Source organism: Aptenodytes patagonicus, chromosome 1 (assembly GCF_965638725.1).
Source record: "Aptenodytes patagonicus chromosome 1, bAptPat1.pri.cur, whole genome shotgun sequence".
NCBI lineage: Eukaryota > Metazoa > Chordata > Aves > Sphenisciformes > Spheniscidae > Aptenodytes > Aptenodytes patagonicus.
This window is the reverse complement of record NC_134949.1, coordinates 145,188,455-145,210,010: the sequence shown is the minus strand read 5'-3', so window position 1 is coordinate 145,210,010 and position 21,556 is coordinate 145,188,455. Positions and strand designations below refer to the sequence as shown.

General features: G+C 38.7%; 1 long non-coding RNA gene across 1 annotated transcript; it reads right to left on the bottom strand.

The window, feature by feature from the left end:
• Positions 1 to 237: 237 nt before the first annotated feature.
• LOC143155930 (uncharacterized) lies at positions 238 to 21,247 on the bottom strand. The gene is made up of 5 exons (XR_012994507.1): positions 21,105 to 21,247; positions 19,674 to 19,833; positions 18,549 to 18,628; positions 18,281 to 18,449; positions 238 to 692 (listed from the first exon to the last, which is right to left on the bottom strand). It is a non-coding gene; the product is annotated as an uncharacterized LOC143155930 (long non-coding RNA).
• Between the last annotated feature and the right edge of the window lie 309 nt (positions 21,248 to 21,556).

Genomic DNA, 21,556 nt, shown 5'->3' with positions numbered 1-21,556 from the left:
AATGACATCGTGATAAAGTGCTGCGTAACAGTTTAGAAGACTTAAACCATCCTAAAAGCCCATTGATTTTACTAAAGATTCTTTTCTCAGAACTGAGCAAATTACCCCAAATAACCTAATTCAATGTGAAAGTGAGTGGTAGGATCAGACTATAAAAGAAAAAGGTTGCTCCTCTTCTTCCATCTGAGGAAAGATTTTTATTTTAAAGTAATCAAATTGGAGTAGTGTATTTATTACATATGCAGCCATGCCATTTTATTCTATATTGCCTAAATCTTCCATCTCCAAAAACTTCTGGGAAATGGACAGATGAAAAATCTATGCAACTGCTAAATAATGGTACCGTTTTGTCACTGTTGAAGGAAGACTTCAAGAGTCACATTCAGAGTACTTGGAATGTGCTTTCATTTTGAGATAAAAGAAACTGTAGGGAGACTGTCCTAAATACACAGAAACTTGAGCTGTAATGGTCTGTATGGTCCTTAGTTGTCATGAGAAACACCTACCAGTGTAGCCCCAAACTACCTGTGAGGCTAGAGTATTTCTGCCATTCTTGTGATACATTTGTGTAAAGGTTTGGGTGAAGGATTCAGCTCTTTCAAAATTGGGGTATATGTATTTCCAATAGAAGTAGACAGCTGTATGATGATGTAGACATCATCTTCATGTTTTTTTCACCTGAGGAAGAAATCCTGTGGAAAACGTAAGTGAGATTTGATCACATAACTAAATACCTTAACAGGATGTACATGTGAAATGGGCACAATCAATTGTCAAGATAATTTAGATTTTGCATTGTAATTCCTGTTTTGGAATGCTTGAACTTGTGATTTTAATACCATTGGTTTTAGATGGGGCTTTATGGCATGTAATATATTAATATCTAAAATTCCTTTGCACAGTAGTTGTCCTTAATCTTCAATAACTACTTTTTAATAGAAATTATAAGACATGGATGTAATAGGAAGTACATGACAACAATAGAGTCACATTATAAAAAAGCCTTCTGCAGAAAACAACCTTGAATCTAACGATCCCTAGCTGATCCAGTTTAAATGAAACAGTAGGATAAACAAAAGTATGTCTGTAAGTAAGGATTTTGATTTTGAAAGGGCAAACTTTAAGGAATTATGGGAACCAATCAGAGACAATGACTGGATTGAGAGTTTAAGGACTTTATAAGAGCCATGCACATTAATTCAGAAGAGCAAACTCTATCTGGAATTTGCAGGCAAAGCAAAGAAGAAAAGGTTGCAAACAACATCCCAGGATTCTTAGAGTAAAACTACCTTCAAAATTGTAGTGGATATAAAAAGAGAAATTGGTACCAAAAAAAAAAGAAGGATTGATTTTAATTGGTGATAGAAAGAGTAGGGGTAGAATAATAAGGTAAAGATAAAGCCTTGCAAAAGATATTTAAATACACTGAACAGTACATTTAACCAGAATTATAAAAAAGAACGACAAAGTAAACCTCATGATATGAAGGTGGAGGTAGTAATGAAATGCAGGATTTTGTTAGCGTAGCTCTAAAGCAACATGCATATAGTGCTTCAATTTTCAATACAGCTGATGATGCAGAACACCAACCACTGGGTCCCACTTCCTGCAGACCAGCCATGTGGCCTGTGCAGAGTCACATGCTGCAGGGTCTCCTCTTGCCACATAATCTGGCATGTATAATACATAAAAGAGCTAAGAATTGCTGTGCAGAAAACTTACATTGAAAAATGAAATAATGTTATTGTCTGCAAATCTGTTTAAAATTTCTGTATCATAGGAAGAATCTGCAGAAATGAAACAAAAATATGAATTTCATCTGTGTTGTTTGCTGCTATCCTTACATTTATTGATATATTTCTTTGAACCCGTATTGATTTTACCATTTTACACTTACCATAGTATTTATCAACAAGAACTGGACTTTAAGTATAGATATTTTAGAATTCCATCTTATCTTACTTTAGGAAAAAGCTTACAAATTAAATTAGTTGTATTTTAGCCCAGATAACTGAAAACAGGTCTGTTCAAGGAAGACCAGTATTCTATACATTTATTCTTAAATGATTACTTTTATGGAAAATAATATTCTGCTGTAAGTTTGTTGTTCTGTACAGAAGAGAACAAGTTTCCTCCTCTGTGGAGGACTTCTGCATGAAGTTTACCAGGAGAACATAGTTTTGCTTAGCCCACTGAGAATACATAAAAGGTTCACATATGTTGTATTAGAAGAAAAATTAGGAGCTGTAATCATTGCGTAATGCATTTAAAGACCACATCACAGAGGCACCATCTGCACTTCACTAAGGGCTTGTTCCAGCCTGTGCTAAAGCCCATATGTGTCCCCAGAAGTACTAACATGAGGAAGCTTAATTCAGTTTTCCTTGGTCCTCTGTCTTCAGTTTTGCTGAAAAGATGAATTAGTATTTGCATATAGCCACTTTTCTGACTAATTTTATTGGGTAAGATTTTATAGTCGGAACAGAATATTGCTGCTAATGTACGTATGGTTTCACCCATATCAGTAAGAAAAAATAATCTGTGCATTGTAGCCACTTCTTGTCATTGCCAGCATTATCCCTGATCTGGAGGTTCCTGTGCTGGACAGTTTAAAACCAACTATGCCAAGTCTAAATAGGATTTCTAAGAACCTTACCAGTAACATTTTCTAGATTATTCAGAAAAGTTCAATAATATTTCTGATTTGTACTTCTTCACACTTTACAAGATCTTTTCACCTTGCCCAAGGTACATAGTAAACATTAGACGATCAGAATTACCAGGGGACTTACACCTGATGCTCTTTGAAGTCTGTGTATTGAGAAGCAGGGTATATTAGCCCATGTGAGATTTATTCCCAATGTAAGAGTACTGAATTTAATGTAAGAGCTGGCTGTACGCAGACATACTTTTGGAGATAATACCATGGGAGCTGGAAAAGAAGCTAGGGCTTTACTGTGTTTCACAACGTACTTCTGTGAGTCCTAAAGATTCTTCATTGCATGTTTTTTCTACACTGTGGAAAAGTTGTTTTCTCTACTCTCTTCTTTCTTTCCTCCTTTCCCTTCCCATCTCTCCATTTCAAGCACTAAATATACATTTCAGACACTAGCTTCTAGAGCTCCAATCCCCATCTGAACCAAGAAGGAAATGTTTCTTTTGTTCACACCAAGGGATTGTTGTTATTCAGCGCAAATGAGATCAGGATTTTACCTCAAATATTCATGGCAAAACTGTGGACATAAGGCCTATTAAATTTAGTGAAAAGTTAGATTCTAAAATACTTTCTTAGAGCTTATTCTTCTTTGGTACCTTCTCTGGTAGGAATGGTACCACTTGCCACATAGCTGAAGATAAACCATGATTTTCCCCATATGAATTTGCTTGGCAATTCTTCTTGATCAAAAAATATTTCAAGCACTAGGCATTTATCAGCTCTAGTATTCCATACTTCTGTTTCCCTTTTGCTAGGCATTCTGAAGAAAACAGTTTGATGCATCCTTGGATCAAACTAATGAAAAATAAGATATGCTTATATATATCATTTAAGTATGAATACACACATAGTACTTGAATACAAGTGTGTGTACGTATGTATTTTAGCCCTGGAAGATAATTTATTCATTTCCAAGTCAGAAAAAAAAAATGTTTTACCATATGGATGCTTGCAAGTTTATGCTCATTATGAAGATTTGTATTTTTGCAGATTTGCCATCCTTGTACCACCAGACCATTTTCTAATATGTAATTCTCGAATACTTTGCAGCATCCTAATAGAAAGACTTCTCACCCCTGCTCACACACAGCAAATTTAATTTTTTTTCATTTAATAATCTAGCTAAGGAAATCAGTGTTTATTTGGGGAGATAAAGTCAAGAGTGGCAAGACTGACAGGCCTGTGATGATGACTGTCTTAGAAACACATGCTTTGTTACAAAAAATAATTTTTGCTATTTAAAAAGAAGGAAAATCCAGTGGAACGCAGTCAGAGACTTCACAAACTTAGATTCAGGCCTCTCTTCTGTTGAATTTTCTAGTGTCACCTTGGGCAAGTCTCTTAAATGTCCTGTGCTTCACTTCCACATCTTCAGAAAGAAGCCAACAGCTCTTCCTATTCCACAGAAGCTGTGTGAGGGAAAAGTATGCGAAAGACTACAAAGTGATTATATATAATGTCAAAATCCATCCAAGGAAGAGTGATACTCATTTACTTATCTGTTTAATACAGATGTCCACTTTTCAACTGCTCACTTCTTGTTTTCTTCATAGTCAGTGGAAATAAATAAGTACTTCCAGGGCACAAATCACCTCATCTTAAAGGAGACATCAAAAATAAGTCAGCTGAACAATGTGCTGAATGCCTGCTCCTCTCCACTGACTCCAAAGGAAGTCTCATATGTAGATGTGAAAATGTCTGTAACTGCAGATATTTGGTCAGATTACTCACACTTAAAGTATGCTGAGTTCCTTATAATAACCATACAGATGAGGTATGGGGCAGTTAGTCAGGCAAAGATATACCATCTCCTCAGTGTCAGTTAAGTGCCCAGTACTAAAGCAATTAGCTCTACAAAAATCATATCCTGTAGAGCATATAGAAGAGAGACATTTAAATATGTTTCAGTATCTTGGTTACTTATAATGCTGAGGGAGGCAATGTGGCTCTCCATGCACACCTTCTTGAAAATTCAAATCCAACTGTTATCTGTAGTCTTGAGAAAATCTATGTAATATGTGATTTTTTTGATCAGAAAAAAGTTGTGGATGACATTTTCAGCCAGGAGCTCTACTCGTTTTATGCATACCTACTTACTCTCAGAAAAATATTGACATCTCTGCAAATGTCTTTTTGAAGAGTACTTTCTTCTATAAATACCCCTATTGAAGTCATGAGGGTACTTGTAGACTAAATCATTCCCTATCACAGAATCAGAGACAAATAGGCTGAAAGAGACCTCAGGAGGTCATCTGCTCTATGCTTTTGCCCGCAGGCAAAATCAACTGTACCTGTCAACTCTGATAGATGTTTACCTAACCTGTTCTTAGAGACTTCCAATGACTGAAACTCCAAAAGCTCTTCAGGCAATCTGTTCTAGTGCATCATGATCCATGTCATTAGAAAATTTTACTTAATATCTATCTTAAATCTTCCTGGCTGTATTTCAAGCCCAGTAATTCTTTTTCCATCCTCTCTAGGCACAGAGAACTGATTATTTCTTTCTTCATTTCAGAAGCATTTTACGTACTTGCAGATCATAACAATGCCATCCTCTTTTTTCTGTTTTTCCTGAAGCATTCCTATTAGTACACTTTTTCACTCCCTCCTTCCTGAGGTCTTTTTTTTTTTTTGAAAGTCCAGTTGTTTTCATTGTTCTCTTCAGTTAGACCAAATTATAATTCTACCTGGGAAAAACAGATCTTTTCCAACTTCCTTAAGCTTCGGAGGTGGCCTTAGTAAGACTGAATACACCCATTTTTGTTAGATAAACCTGATTTATATAGGGCATATATGAGAAAAAGAAAATTTTTAGCAAGTGTTAAAGAGGAAGGAGTCTGAGATTACAACACTGCAAGTGATGTCAATTACCTGGCATGCAGACTAGATGACAAACAGAAGTCTGATAATTCTTTCTTTTATCCTAGCATCCGAATGATGTAAGTATTTGAGGGGAAGAGTAGTTAGGCAGAACGTACTGAAAAAAAGTTGTAATATAGCCATTTATTTAGAAGCATTAGGAGGATATACCCTGATAAAAAGTTCTAAAATGTCCAAAAAATTAGCCATCTCTTGTGGCAGCAGTAGATAAATGTTACACACTTTTAAGGAAGTTTTATACCACCCTGCATATGTTTTGACAAAGACTAGAGTCACAAAGTCTTAGTTACTCAACTTCCAACTTTGGCAACTAGAACATTTTGATCTCTTGAAACACATCAATCATTGTTAGATGTCACCAATCCTATACAGACCTATCTTCTTGACAGCAGAATTGCACAAAATTTCCTTTCCTCTAATATTTCCAGAGTTTGGGTGCCTTAATTCTAGGAAGTTTCTCAAAGCAGTAATTATTTAATTTATCTTGTTTGAGAGCTGCTTAGGCCAGCATACCTGTATCTTAAATGTATGTTGGATATTCAAGACAATCACTTAATATCTGCTGTTGAATTGTCTCTATAAATGAATTAAATCTTCATGTGGTCAAAGAAGAAATCATGGAGGTTTAAGTGCTACAGTTAAGTGATGAGGGCATTTCTTTAGAATTTAAGAGAGACAGATGAAACTTTCTGCTGCAATTAACAGTTCATCATTTATACAAAATACCACAGATCCAGGAGAAAAGAAAGAGAACATCCAGTAGATTAGTGACTGGAGTGGTCTTTCAGGATTTAAACAATGTGGATTCAAGTGTTTGCTTCAAACATGGCAGAAGAGTAGTTTTAAAATAGGTTTCTTACCTTCAAGCACCACTGTGAGGCTGAGTTGCAACAACTGAGTTTTAGGCACCTCATACATGAAGTCCAGGTAGAGTTAGCTACCACAATATGAAATTCAGAGCTACCAGCATACTGTAGGTAGATACCTGAGCTCACCAGTAACCAATGCTGAACACAGAATACATTTTACACATCAGAGGTTTTGATGACTAACATCAAAATCCACTTTTCTTCTTCCCTGCAAAAAGGTTTGTATCATATAGCTTAGGATAGGCAGAAATCACCCTCTCTCCTGTGGAAGGCTCTTCTGTACAAAAGCATTTTTGATTTTGAGGCTGAAGAAATAACAAGGTCACCAAGTCTCTGAATTAGGCATTCAAGAGAAAAGAGTCTTGGATTCAGAACCATACACATATTTCATAATCAAGTCGAGGAGAACAGGTGAGAATGCAAGGGTGCAGTTGCCCAGAAGGAATGTCCTAATACCAGGCTAAGTTATTTTGTTCTAGCTCTCTGTCAAATGGAAAACTGACGTCTTCTTTGGGAAGTGGTGCATTTTCAATAGGAGGCATGGAGAGCCCCTGTCCCTCAACAGTTCAGACCAGGTTATGCTCCTTATCTGTCCTCCCCACCAAGAGGGGTGGAAACGTGTGTTTCAAACTTCTTCAGCTGAGCTGATGCCTGAGTAACTGCTGTGGTCATGGAACAAAAAAAAAAAATGCTCCACTTATTCATCTGCAGGAACCTAAATTCCACCTGCTCCCACAATAGATTAACAAATATTTTTGTGAGACAGCACTTTGCCCTCAATAATCTGTCATATAATAGGAGCCACACTAAATTATGGCAGAAATCTGGCATTTCTTCATGTTTAAGTAGGAGATATAAGGGCATCCTTCCAATATGAGTGTGTATTGCGTGTAGGTCGCAAGGTTTTGGTAGTGGGAAGGGAGCTACAGGGGTGGCCTCTGTGAGAAGAGATCAGGGGCTGCCCCTTGCTGGACACAGCTGTTTCCAGCTGGCTCTGCAATGGACTTACCAGAGGACACAGCTGAGGCCATTAGCCAAGCTGGTGGTGCCTCTGGGAAAGCATATTTAAGAAAGAACAAAACACTGCACAGCAGTGAGGAACGAGGAAAAAAAAGCATGAGAAATAATCCTGCAAACAGCAAGGTCAGAGAAGAAGGAGGGGAAGCAGATGCTCCAGGCACTGGAGCAGATTCCCCCGTAGCCTGTAAGAGACCGTGTGGGAGCAGATCTTCATGCTGCAGCCCATGGAGGACCCAATGCTGGAGCACGTTTATCCTGAAGGACTGCAGCCCATGGACAGGACCCATGCTGGAACAGGGGAAAAGTATGAGGGGGAAGGAGCAGCAGAGAGGAACCGTTATAGGCTGACCACAATCCCCCATTCCCCATCCCCCCTGGACCACTTGGTGAGGGAGGAGGTCGAGGGGTTGGGAATGAGGGACTGAAGTTGAGTCTGAGGAAAAAAGGTGGCTGGGGGGGAGCGTGTTGTATTTTCTGCCTTTGTTTCTCACCATCCAGTTCAACTTTTAATTGGCAATAAATTAAATTAATTTTCCCCTAGCTGTCTGTTTTGCTTGTGATGCTAATTGGTAAGTGATATCCTTGTCTTTATCTCCACCCACGAGCTTTTTTAATCTTATTTACTCCCCTGTCCTACTAAGGAGAGGGAGTGAGGGAGCAGCTGGGTGGGTGTCTGGCAGCTACCCAAGGTCAACCCACCACATTCCCACTACAGGATAATCATTTATATTGAACATTTTTTCCTGCTTTTTAAATACATTTTATATATTTAATGTAAAGAATGAAAATAAGGAAGTCAATTAACAAGTCCTTTCCTATCCTATATTTCTATGTCAAACTCCATACTTCAAAAAATTACAAAATAGTATTCAACAACTAGACTTTCTGACTTTCGTGTGCAGAACACAAAGATGTGAAACAACCATCTAAAACTCTAAAACTTCAGATCTTCAATGATTTCATCTGCAAAAAGCTAAACAAAAATGCTACTTATTTTTACTTGAGTCCTTACTAAAAACTATATTAAAAATCCAGCCCACGCGCCTTATGGTTCCATTTCTGATGAATTATGTTAATTCAAAAGTGTCAGTTAACCAAGATGTCATTCCATCCTAGTAAGAAACTGAAAATGTTCAAAACAGTGGGAGGTTTACATTTTTACTTTATTGCTTTAATTATTTTAGCAAGAAATTACAAAATTTTAAATCCAGAAATTTGTTTATAATTATAATGGTATCATAATTTTTTTAAAAAGCAGTCAGCCTTCATTCACAACTTTCAATATGACTTTAGAGTCTAAAATGATGCTTTAAAGATGAAATTCATTTTAAGCATTTTATCTTAGAAGTATATTGAGATTTCATATAACAAATAGGGAATTGGGCTACACCATTTGCTGCATAATTCATACTTCATAATTAGCGTGGTTGGGTTTTATGAATTAATATGTGCATTCATGGGTTCCTGGCTCTACTTACTTCAGTGTGATAGTATTGAGAAAGGTGACAGATTTACAGTGAAAAAAATTGGAACAAAGATTCTTTCTTGTAAGCTACTTATGGCAAGCTGATTAATATGAAGAGCTAGGAACTGCAATGTACAAGTGGTAAAAAGTATAGCGGAGGGGGCAGTAGAATAAGCCATTTTCTCAAGAAACAGATGATGAACAAGATCTGTGACATAATTTCTGCCTAAATCCTAGCATCAGTTTATTGAAATGCGTTCCAGAAACTCAAAGAAGGGCCACGCTGCTCTGTTAGTTTTCTGGTGGTGATACAGTCACCACTTCATAGAACCAGAGAATGGTTTGGGTTTCAAGGGACCTTTAAAGACCATCTAGTCCAGCCCCCCTGCCCTGGGGACATCTTTCATGAGATTGGGTTGCTCAAAGCCCCATCCAACCTGACTTTGAACACTTCCAATACTGGAGCATCCACAAATTGTCTGGGAAAATTCTTCCAGTGTCTCACCACCCTCATTGTAATCCTTATGGCCAATCTAAACCTACCCTCTTCCAGTTTAAAGCCGTTGCCCCTTGTCCTGTCACTACAGGCCTCAGCAAAAAGTCTCTCTGCATCTTTCTTATAAGTCCCCTTTATATATTGAAAGGTCGCAATAAGGTCTCCCCGGTGCCTTCTTTCCTCCAGGCTGAACCACTCCAGTCCTCTCAGCCTTTTTTCAGAGAAGAAGTATTCCAGTTTTCTGTTCATTTTCATGGCCCTCCTCTGGATCCACTCTAACAGGTCCATGTCTTTCTTATGCTGGGCACCCCAGAGCTGGATGCAGTAACTCCAGGTAGGGTCTCACAAGAGCGGAGTAGAGGGGGAGAATCACCTCCCTCGACCTGCTGGTCACGCTTCGTTTGATGCAGCCCAGGATACAGCTGACCTTCTGTGTTGCATCACACATTGCCAGTTTGTGGTGGGTTAACCTTGGCTGGATGCCAGGTGCCCACCAAAGCCACTCTATCACTACCCCTCCTCAGCTGAACAGGGAAGAGAAAATACAACGAAAGGCTCATGGGTCAAGATAAGGACAGAGAGATCACTCACCAATTACTGTCACAGGCAAAACAGACTCAACTTGGGGAAATTAAATTTATTGCCAATCAAAGGTCAGAGTAGGATAATGAGAAATAAAAACAAATCTTAAAACACCTTCCCCCCACCCCTCCTTCTTCCTGGGCTCAACTTCACTCCTGAACTCTCTACCTCCTCCCCCCCGAGCAGCACAGGGGGATGGGGAATGGGGGTTGCGGTCAGTTCATCATGCATTGTCTCTGCCACTCCTTCCTCCTCACACTCTTCCCCTGCTCCAACGTGGGGTCCCTCCCATGGGAGACAGTCCTCCACGAACTTCTCCAACGTTGAGTCCTTCCCATGGGCTGCAGTTCTTCATGAACTGCTCCAGCATGGGTCCTTTCCATGGGGTTTAGTCCTTCAGGAACAGACTGCTCCAGCGTGGAACCTCACAGGGTCACAAGTCCTGCCAGCAAACCTGCTCCAGCCTGTGCTCCTCTCTCTATGGGTTCACAGGTCCTTTCAGGAGCCTGTGGGCTTCCCACGGGGACATAGCCTCCTTCGGGCTCATCCACCTGCTCTGGCGTGGGGTCCTCCATGGGCTGCAGGTGGATATCTGCTCCACCATGGACCTCCATGGGCTGCAGGGGGACAGCCTGCCTCACCATGGTCTTCACCACGGGCTGCAGGGGAATCTCTGCTCCAGCGCCTGGAGCACCTCCTCCCTCTCCTTCTTCACTGACCTTTGTATCTGCAGAGTTGTTTCTCTCACATATTCTCACTCCTCTCTTCTGACTACTGCTGGTGTTGCACAGGTTAAGAAGGTTCCCCTTCTTAAATATGTTATCACAGAGGTGCTATCACCGTCACTGATTGGCTCAGCCTTGGCCAGCGGTGGGTCCGTCTTGGAGCCAGCTGGTACTGGCTCTGTCGGATATGGGCGAAGCTTCTGGCATCTTCTCACAGAAGCCACTCCTGCATCCCCCCCTGCTACCAAAACCTTGCCACGCAAACCCAATACACAGCTCTTGTCCAATTTTTCATCCACCAGTATACCCAAGTCCTTCTCTGCAGGGCTGCTCTCAATCCACTCATCACCCCATCTGTACTGATGCTGGTGTTTGCTCTGACCTAGTTGAACTTCATTGGCCCACTTCTCAAGCCTGTCAAGGTCCCTCTGGATGGCATCCCTTCCCTCAAGCATATCAACTATACCACTCAGCTTGGTGTCATCTACCGCTTGATCAAAACATATTTGGTATAACCTTGACTGAACCTGCTATAGCCTGTTTTTTTTCCATTAGACTGCAGGTGCAGTCTGAGAGGTTCTGCATACTGAAGTGGAATTTTAGGCTTGAAATGAGTACATATAAGGATTTGGTGTTGGTTTCAAGGCCTTTTCTGTTTTGCTGCAATGCTATGTAACTTTTGCCTGACTATCACAGGAGAAGAGCGTCAAAGAGCATGATATTAAAGCGTGCCAAAGGTTAAATTATATAACAAACAATAGTGAAATTCTTAGTGAAAGCTCTATGGCAGGATTTTTGTTTTTACCACAGAAGAAAAAGCTTTGCTTTTTTGGAATCATTTCAAGCAATCAAAATGTTCTCTCAGAGAATTCATTCTGCAACAAATTATGCCTTCATCCTATACTACTTCAGAAAGCTGTGTTTTACCTCAAGCATACATGTCATGGTTCCCTGCTATGTTCTGATCTAATGGCACTTTCACAGGCTCCACTGAGACTCCACTAACTTCACTCTATTTCAAGTCCATAAAGAAGATTTAGACCAGATCCTATAAATCCAAGTGTTGTACAAATATAATGGTTGTCTGATGGCTACTATTCCGATGCTCTCAGTACAGTGTAGCTTAGTAATATGATCTCAGCCAACGGTTATGTTTTTATGCAGTTAGAGTCCCAGGCTGGGAGTTAGTAACCTCGTGCTCTGTTCCCAGCTATGCTTCAGATTTACTGTGCGACCATAATCAGATCTGATGTTCTTTCTGTGCTTTGGATTGCTGTTTGCACAAGGACAATAATATTTCTTTACCCTGTTAAGCCCTTCTGAGAAATATGTGTAAAAACTATTAATCTGTTGATTACTTATCTTATTACCTGGAGTGTCAAAGATAACATTGCTAATGCTGCCATCGATTACATTAAGACGCCATGACTTTGAAACAGGCTTCTGCAGTATTTAGGAATGCCCGTGGATTTTGCTTTCAGAAGGACTCAGTATCTTCTAATGGAAACAATATTATATGTTAAGGCTATCATAGCCATATCATGAGATTCAAACCAATTTAAAGCATTAGAATTAAAGTTTTGCTTTTTGTACTCCAAGTTTTCTGGTCTAATTATTCATACCCATCAGTGCTTTCTGCATGTCAAGTGAAATTTCCTGTCAAATGGAAAAGAAAAGTTTTTGATGTGGCACAGTCCTTTATTCTTTTGTTATAGCCAACATCTAGCTTTCCAGCTTTATATACTTCAATATAAAATAATGATGTAAGAATTACCTAATATAGTTATGCTCTTGTTCTGTAAATTTTGTCGCGGGTATGGTGATAATTGATCTCTTCATGTTTCTTTCAGAGCACTCCACCACATGCTATTTCCCGCTATTTCATGCCGTATTTTATATTCCTTTCCAGCCAGGTTAATAGATCTACTCATAATAATCCTTTAAACCTACGCATAGTGCCTATATTCTGGATTAATATTTTTCCTTTTGTCAATCTTTCCTCTAACATACATTGTGCAAAGAAGCTGCATATCATAGTTAAATACTCAAGCACTCTTTCTGATCTACCTTTGCAAATATTTATGATGTTTTTCACTTCCTTCCTCTAACGTTACTATCCCTTCTGTTTTTCCTGGTGTATACATAATTTTCTGTTCTGTTATCGAAATACCCATTAAAAGTCAGCCTTTGCAATGGCATTGAAGATTCTGCAAAGTTTCCCTATGCTGCAAATGCAGAATAACAATACCGCTGCTGCCACAATGCTTTGGAGTAAAGCCAGACTTTTGAATGGTGATCACTGGCATTTTATTTCAATTCGGACAACTGCATTTCCTACAGAGGCACACTGGAGCCCAAAATTAACTTACAAATATGCATTGATTCTACCTAGTGTTTTTCTTCATTACTTTTGATATTTTAGAGCTACGGTATGCACTCGATAGTTTCATGAAATGAGATGGTTTGCATTGTTGGGTACCTTTTGTCCTTTGTTCTAATAAGAAAGTATATTCAGATTCTCTGATTTATTAAATGGAGCTCATCTGGCGCGTACAGAGAAGGAGCACTTTTAATGCAGACGCTGTGCAACAAATCCTGCCTCTCTCGCAGTTAGTGAGCTTTGGGAGGGTGCCAGAACGGGAGCTGCAGTGCCCAGAGGCATTTTCAGATGCTGTGTAAATACAACACAAGTAACAACAACCCTCGGTCTCTCCTTTGAGGCTGTGGGTGCAGCTGGCCTTGGAGGCTCCTGGCGCCTGCGGGAAGGCCTGGAAAATGTCTTACCTGGACAGTTGGGACTACTATGGTTGGGTACAATGTTCTCTGGTAAGGCAGAAAAGACATGTGGGAGATTACTGAAGTAATGTCCCCTGAAAAGAGTGTTTTCTCTTTGACAGCCTCACACTTAAATGCTTCCAGCTATGACATTTGGTCTTCAACTCATAATTCAATTAGAGCCAGAAGACCACGAACAACAAAGTATGAGAACCATCTTTTTAAAAAGTTTTTTGTAATAGATAAGAAGTTAGGTAAAGCATGATTGTCATGCCCTTCACAGGATAAATGGAGCAAATTCTACAATGCCATAGGCAATGCAGACTATCAGAAATGAAGTGCCGTTCCTGCATAGCTGCACACAATTCTTTATAGAATCATTAAGGTTGGAAAAGACCTCTAAGATCATCGAGTCCAACCATCAACCCAACACCACCATGCCCACTAAACCATGTCCCTAAGCGCCTCATCTACACGTCTTTTAAATACCTCCAGGGATGGGGACTCAACCACTTCCCTGGGCAGCCTGTTCCAATGTTTAACCACTCCTTCAGTAAAGAAATTTTTCCTCATGTCCAATCTAAACCTCCCCTGGCACAACTTGAGGCCATTTCCTCTCGTCCCATCACTCGTTACTTGGGAGAAGAGACCGACACCCACCTCACTACAACCTCCTTTCAGGGAGTTGTAGAGTGCCGTAAGGTCTCCCCTGAGCCTCCTTTTCTCCAGGCTAAACAACCCCAGTTCCCTCAGCCGCTCCTCATAGGACTTGTTCTTCAGACCCTTCACCAGCCTTGTTGCCCTTCTCTGGACGCACTCCAGCACCTCAATGTCCTTCTTGTAGTGAGGGGCCCAAAACTGAACACAGTATTCGAGGTGCGGCCTCACCAGGGCCGAGTACAGGGGCACGATCACTGCCCTACTCCTGCTGGCCACACTATTTCTGATACAGGCCAGGATGCCAATGGCCTTCTTGGCCACCTGGGCACACTGCCGGCTCATGTTCAGCCAACTGTCAACCAGCACCCCCAGGTCCTTTTGTACCGGGCAGCTTTCCAGCCACTCTTCCCCAAGCCTGTAGCGTTGCATGGGGTTGTTGTGGCCGAAGTGCAGGACCCGGCACTTGGCCTTGTTGAACCTCATACAGTTGGCCTCGGCCCCTCGATCCAGCCTGTCCAGGTCCCTCTGCAGAGCCTTCCTACCCTTGAGCAGATCAACACTCCTGCCCAACTTGGTGTCGTCTGCAAACGATGGTTCAAGTGAAGGAAGAAGGCATGTGGCAAGAGCTGGAAGTCTCACATTTAATGGATTGGAGATATTCTGGACAAGGAAACTAAGATTCCTAGTAAGAGAGCGAACCCATGGTATTTGAGGAAAATTTTTGTCATCCTACTCCAGTTGGTTGTTCTGAGTGATAAAAATGTACTGTACTTCTAAGTGCTGATCGAGTTTTATCCAAAGGTCAGGCTGAATTATTAAAAGAAATGCTGAATCTATTTGGTATCAAATCATCTGTACAAAGGGTCTGTGACTGTATCTCATACAGTTACTATTAAAATCTGGCCTCAAAACTAAATGAAGTAATGTTCAAAGTTATGTCTGTAACTATTAAAAAAAGAAAAGACACAACAATAATGGAGGAAAGAATAATCTATCGTATGTTCTTCACTATGAAAGTCATATATTCTCCTTTTCTGTAAAGTGGCTTATGGGTTACTATATTGTCGTCTGCATTTCATTAAGGTACTTTTACAGCAGTCTCTGAAATCCACCTAGGGCTGGTCCTGACAGGGAGTTCTGACCTTTTGATGGATATTGTTTAGCCTGTAAAGCAAGCTGATGGTTAACCTTATCCCCAGTGGACAAATGTCCATAGTGCGAAGCCTAGCAGTGCTCAGCAAATCTGGGCCAAATCCTCAACTGGTGCAAATCATCATGGGTTCAGCAAGTCACTGTGCAACAGCTGAAATCTAGCCTCAGTAAAGTCAATGATGAAATTCATATTGCTGCCAGTGGAACCGGGATTATACACTTCAGATTCAGTTAATACAAAGTCAAGCTTATAATATTATTACTAAAAAAAATTTTAATTGCTCTGTAATATGCCACTTAGAGCATACTAGGTGCTTTGATTTGGAAGCCTCCTCTAGCTCCACTGTATTATATCAGGGCTTTTGTGCAGAGGACTTCGCATTCTCCCATGCAGTGTATGCTGTGTATGGGATAGGCTCAGACCTAATATAAAAGGAGATCTTCAGCCCTTCTCTCCTCATAACAGTTCACGGTGGGGAGGTGTGAATTTACAGCGCTGGGCTGCAATCACACAAAACACATCTTCTGGTGACTGTGCAGCATCTCATCTCTCTGTTTCCTTGGCTGTGATGCATAGGGTTGAGGAAACAGAAAAAAAACCTTGGTGCTGCACTTCCTGCTGTATTAGCAAAGTGCTAACGTCCTGGCACGGGAACGGGAGGTGGGGTAAACCCTCTTTTCTCTCCTCTTCTCCCCCTGTCACTGGTAACATCCATTCTGTGTTTTAGGTCTTCTCATGTAATGAAAGTAAATGTAGACTCTTCTCCAATATTTATTTTTAAATTACACCTTATTTCTTTATCTACTGTTGAGCCACTTCTCCAAACTATGTTTCGAATTTGTATGTAAATACTTTAACATAAAAAACATGCGAAGTGGCATGGTGTTGAAGTGCTTGACATTTAGTGCTTTCTTCTATATTCCTGTTTATCTGGTTCTGCTTTCCATAACAAACACTTGCTTTTCCCTCCAAATGTCATTCTGCCAAACAACTTGAGTCATGACCTTTATGAGTTAGACAAACTGAGCAACAAGAAATACATACCCAATTACAGTAACTTTAGGACGTATGTACTTACAAAGCATGATGCAGCTGTAGGCCACTTAGAATGAAGTTGTTTTATGACTTCTATATATTAACATAGATCATATCAGATCATATTTGGCCTGGATTAACATGCTATGATAATCACTGCTTAGACGAACTACACTCTTAGAAGATGTAATTGCTAAAGAGGTGGTCCTTTTCTCATCTTTTCAGGAAGTTTCAGTCCACAAATGCACTTCATACTTGATAAGGGGTTGGCCTTATCTTTATGTAACAAAGCAGCAGGCATTTCTGAGACAACCGTTACAATAGTCAACAAAGCCACACCTAAGTGGGTATGAACAGTAAAATAAGTTTTACTGTAAGTACAAGTATCTCATAGGTTTTCAAAATAGATCTATAGGTTCTTCAAGAATATCTCAAGTGAAGAATGAATTTCCTTTCACAGAGCTCTGATTTGTAAAACATTGAAGGCTCACCAAAATTATATTCTTTGCAGGCCACAGATGTGCAGCTGATGCATTAGTCTACTTATTAGTAAGGATGATATAAAATGCTGGACAGTTTTGCATGAATAGCTTAAAGTAGTAGTGCACAGACTAAAATTTATCATCGTACATATGTTGGAAAAGATGTAAATTACATTTGGTGACATCTAATCCAAGAGAAAACAAACTATTAAATATTGTAAATGCTTATTTTGCTAATGCCTTAAACAGAACAGATTGTGTAAAAATAAGCAGTAAGAAGAAATGACTAAGTAAGTTAATGTGTAAACAATCTTTGATCACTCATTCTCTAGATGTGTGCTGAAATGGGTGGGTTTGCTTTTTGGGTGTTTTACCAAGTATTTTCTTCTCTGATTTCACCGGGGGGGGGAGAGGGAAGTTTTTAATACACTTATTTGTGTAGCCTAAGTTTAAGATTTTAAGTTTGTGAAGCCATAAATTTCTGGCAATACTAAAGTTAAGTGAGCTAGCAGTGAACAGACTGAGGCCCAAAAAGTATCAAAATATCCCTTGGTGGAAACAAATGGGTTTCCTATTGTTTCCTCTTCCAATCTTTAAGTTTTACAAAATGACAATTTTTCCCTCTCTCTAATATGAAAGACCACCATCAGCCTACTTCCACTGAAACTAAATTCAGATTAATTCATATTTCTTCTCTGATTTGAATAGTTCCATAGACCCAAGCCAGTTCCAGGATAATTGTGACCAGAGAATTTTAAAAAATCTGTGGCGTTAGACATTTTTGTTGTTGAAAAATGGATGAGGGTAACTTTACTCTTTATAAAAGTTCTAATATTGAGCATATTTTGCAATATTATGGAACAGAAAAAAAGGAACAAAAACATAAAGATAAAAGAACTGAGTAAAATAACATCGATATCAATGAATTTACAGCAATAAAAAGGAAGATTGATGGCATAAATGCTGTGAGGTTAGATTTTTTTTGGTCACTGAGAAATAAAATATAAATTTTAGCTAAGAGCAAACAAAAACCAAGATTTGTTTAGAAGACTGAAGTGACAAATAATAATGTAACAAAATAAAAAATTCTGAATAAAGGTTTGAATGTGTAAGAGCTTTCCTTTGTGTTTTTTTTTCTAGCTATATAATCGGTCTCATAAAAACTATTTCCCCTCTGTACAAATTTTGACTCCAGTGACATTAATGATATCTTTCTGTGAGAAAAAACAGAACCAACAAATCTTTCAGGGAAAACATATTTTCTTTAAAAAAATCAGAAATTATTCTTCATCAAAATTATGACAGGAAACAATCTCTTTCAATAAAATATAAAATCAATTCGTAAATAGTTACAATTAAGAATTTAAAAATAATGTTCACAGGATTATTTCACAACATGGCAAACAAATTATATGTAAGTACCTGCTATCCATGGAACTGCTAACGTATGAAGTTCATGAAGTTTATGAGGTCCATTCTTAGCAGTGAGTTTGTCAGATTTTCTTCTAAGATACTGCTTTTGGAAAGTAAGGATTCCACTTTCACGATAATTTCTGGTCATCAACAGCTTCAGCTTTCATCTTCTTGAATACTGCTGGGAATATATCAGACCTTTAACGCTACTCTAAACAGGATTTTTATGGTTTAATGCATACTTCAGGCCTTTGTGCTCAAGAAGGGTAAAACCCACCTGATGATCATCACATCACAGTTAAGATCTGACCGGTGTCCCAATATATAATTTAATCCATATGTACAGAGCAGCTGGGCCTGCAGTATGTAACCAATAGATGTGACTTAGAAAGTTTAGAATCACATATGCTTGAAATAAGTGTCAGAAAAGAGAAAAAGCACAACTTTATATTTTAATGGTAACACACGAAACATTTAGATGCACTAGGTGCTTTTAGCAGTAATTCATCCACCCCCCCCAAACTTGGTTAGTCTAAAAGGTCATGACAATTCTCTCATTGAATCATATGTATACGCTGGTCCCTCCTAATGTCTCAGCAGAACACGATGTTTTTAACATCATTGCCCATTTAAAACCAAGAGTGGATTTTAAACAGATACATGTAAACTGTTACATTCTCCGTGTTTTACCTTTAAGGTAGTAAGATGTGACACTGTGCAGTCATGTATTTCTGCAGGAATATATAGGTAGATAAATATATTTATCATAGGCTATACTATATATACAATATATCATATAGGCCATATCAGAGGCTATATCATAAGCCTCAGCCTAATCTTCATCCGTACCGTTCAAACTTGGATGCCCTTGCCATCTTCAGCTATATGTTGTAAAAGTGATGCTTGAGCCCACAATTTCACTTGCTGGAGCAGCTTTTATTTAGATCATGTTATACATTTTAGATTGGAATTTTCCCTAAATTATTTTCTCTGAAAGATTTAAAACATGAGGCAAAACGGAATTGTTACTGTTATTATTATTATTGTTGTTGTTGTTGTATTACCTCAAGGTTACAACTGATACAATTCATACGTAAAATTTAAATATTTTATAATGTTTTTTGTGTGTCTCATTTCACAGTGTTTCTATTTGTTATTTGTAGGTAGAATGAAAATAATTTGCATATAATGAAACCCCTTTTTTCACAGGCAACATTTTAACTTTTTTTTTCTTCATTTTTGTTATTTTCTTTCATTTATGAATTGTTATCATCTGGATTCAGTGAAATGTAAGTAAAAAATTATTCTTGCTCCAACACATCTCAGATCCTAATTTGTGACTGAACAAAACTGGTAACTGAAAAAATATTAGATAACAATTAGAATTTCAAAGCAAACAGACCTAAAGGAGTCCCAGGATAGATTCAGCAATGCAGCAGCCAGTTCTCTTTCCACAACCTCAGCTCCTAAAGACTTCCTGCCAGTTAAATTGGGAAAAACCTCTGAAGACATATAAGCTTTCGAGAAGGTTCTGTCTTCTGCAAAAACTAGATTAGAAACACCTGAGAATGAAATGCAAATGATAACACAAAATTATGAGACACTGAATCTGCTTAAATGAGAAATACTGATGAACATCATGAAGGAAATGATAACCAAGCTAGCTGTGTTTGAAAAAATAGACTTTCAAGGTAATTACAGAATGAAGTAAACCACATCCTTCCTTCATGACCGTGTATGTGGAAAAATTTACTCTGAATTGAACTGGAACTCAAGCATAGATTGTACCTATTGAATGGATCCTGCCACATGGATTTCAAGACTGAGGAATTCACTTCTTATCAGAAGTTTCAGATTGACAGACATATTTAGAATAATGAATGCTGTCAGCTTGTTGGTAAGTATGGACCTTCCAAGGGCCTTGGGATTTCAAGATGTTGAACAAAATCTCTCATTGACATTAGTGGAAAAAATTTGGCCTGTGTGTTGGTATTTTCAGAGAATTTTAGTCCTCCTTAAACTTCTAGGAATTAACAAGCCTTCAGTGGAATCCAAGGGCCATGGAAACTAAAATAAGAAAATGTTCCTATACTCCTTTATATAACACTTTGCAAGTGTCCCTAGTTATAGAAGCAGTTATTGCCAAAAATAATAGGGAGATATGAACCGAGTGTTGAAATATCTTCGTATCTATTATCTCCTTACTTGATTTAACTGTTCATCATTTTTGTGAAAAGCAACGATTCCCCTCAGCCAGAGGAAAACTGGAATTTACTAATACATAAACTGCAATGACATTCTCATCACCAATCCTTCTCCCAGATGCAAAAAAAAAAGTCTTGTATTAATTACCCATGCACTCCAGATCCATTTTTTAAGTTATTTTGTCCTTCAATTATTTCTACATTCCCAAAATGCCTAATGCTATTAAATCAGTTTTCCCTTGAACTGCATTAATATTCTGTAGTGAAAATGAGGAAGAACTAGTGTTAACAGTTAACTACATTAACAGCACATTAATACCTCTGCAAAGGTAACAGGAATTAAAGCAGTGGTTACAAGAGAAAAGGTTGCACAGGGTGAAATAACGTCTCAGGGCAAAATCCTTGATAGCAGATGAATAATGTACAAAGGCGTTAAGACCTAGCTTAGTACTACTAATAAGAAAGGAAAAGCAAATCCAAAATTCTGTAGATATTCATGGCAGCAGGAAATATATCTCACTCTCTATGAAGAGTGTTGGCTTGCAGCAAGGTCTGCCTCAGTCTGTTGTAAGCAATGGCACCTAATTCATACAGTCTTTGAGCTACTCGAATCAGTGATGCAAACTTACCAATTCCATTGTTATCTGCCTGCAGCTTGCAGAATTTAAGCACTTGTTAATTAAATTTCAGAAGAGTCCATATTGACGTGTCTTTGGCTTTCTGAGCTGTTTCACTCCATATGTAGTTAGGCATATCCAAGCACATGTTTTGTGGTTTTGTGGTCTTCAATGTAAGAAAAAAAGAATTAAAGCAAAGCTGTTAAAATATCTGCAGGATGTAGACATCAGAATCTAGTTTGTGCTTTCTCTGAATCATTTTATAGTAGGGCAGGCATGCTCTAAAACGCACTCGAGTTGATGGGGCACATTTGAATTGAATTGAAGTGGGAACAGGTCCATGTTATGTAAAGCTTTTATATGCCTTAATGCAATTTTTAGCAGTTCTTGTCTGTAGTTGATTGGAGAGTAATAATACTCAATGCATAATTATAACTAATGTCTCCTAACTACGTAATCTACAG